Here is a 1,051-nt window from a genome sequence, read left to right as displayed (position 1 = left end):
TATTACATATTATATATATATATATATATACCTTGTTGTGTGTTGTTTATTTTTCGGTTTTTAGTAGCCTTTATTGCGTCGATGTGCTTCTTTTTACTCAAACAAACATAAAAGAGAAAGTTATCTGTATATTTCCGAGCAGGCAACATTTGTGTCATGGCAGTATTTGGGCATGTGGAGTTATTGGTATCACCCAAAAGCGTGTTCATTTGCCTTGCTTTCTATTTTAAAAAATACCCATCTATCTTGAATAAAAGTTGAAATATTTGTGAATAAAGAAGGTGAGGGTCTCCTGGTTTCAGAGGTAACATTAACGAGAAAATGGCCACCAAAGTTTGATAACTTCAATAGCTTGAGAGTCCTTGAAAAATGAAAATTTACTTATTTTGGGCCTTTAAGCGAAGTATCTCAATAAACTTCACATGGAAATGTGGTTTTACAATGGCATAAAAGGTGTTGAGCACAAAAACAAAAATTCGATAAATATTGCCAAACTGGCGGAAAATGCTTTTCTTGAATTTCATTACTTTGACGAGAGCCTGATTTCATCACGCTGCCTCACATGTGTCTCTGTTTCTCTCACCACGTCGGGTTGAGCCATTCTTTGAGAAATGTCTTTAAATGAGTCTCGTGACGCCAAGAACTTTTATTACAAGCCACTTCTTGAGTTGAGTTCGTTCTGATGCGTCATCACCGAAATATTGGGTCTCCGGGTTTGCCTGTCAGCGGCATTAGCGTGCCATGAAGTTATGGCCAGGATACTAGCACGGGACTTCTCGTCTGTAATTAATTCGCTTCAGGCAGGGAACTTGATGAATGACGACGTACGTGATACGTTGGAAGTAAGCCATATAGCTCATTATTTCGTCTTACGGTACTTTCTTCTTCTTTGTTCCTGAAACCTCATGCTGGTGTGAACCACTGCCAGAAGGCATCCTTTGACTCAAGACTGAAGTCGGGAGAATTCTCTCGGTTCACTAACGCCATTGTATTCTACCATCATTGTCATGTAAGAATCGCATGACTCCCGCTCTTAGCTCCTCCCCCCCCC

General features: G+C 39.8%; 1 protein-coding gene across 2 annotated transcripts in view; it reads left to right on the top strand.

Moving 5' to 3' along the window:
* The window catches only part of LOC101847578 (probable 39S ribosomal protein L24, mitochondrial), a 47,696-nt gene that overhangs the window by 26,264 nt on the left and 20,381 nt on the right, over nt 1-1,051 (top strand). The gene's annotated exons all lie outside the window — the stretch shown is intronic.

This window comes from Aplysia californica, unplaced genomic scaffold (genome assembly GCF_000002075.1).
Source record: "Aplysia californica isolate F4 #8 unplaced genomic scaffold, AplCal3.0 scaffold00130, whole genome shotgun sequence".
NCBI lineage: Eukaryota > Metazoa > Mollusca > Gastropoda > Aplysiida > Aplysiidae > Aplysia > Aplysia californica.
Note: the sequence above shows the minus strand (reverse complement) of the source record. Positions and strands in the feature narration are given on the sequence as shown.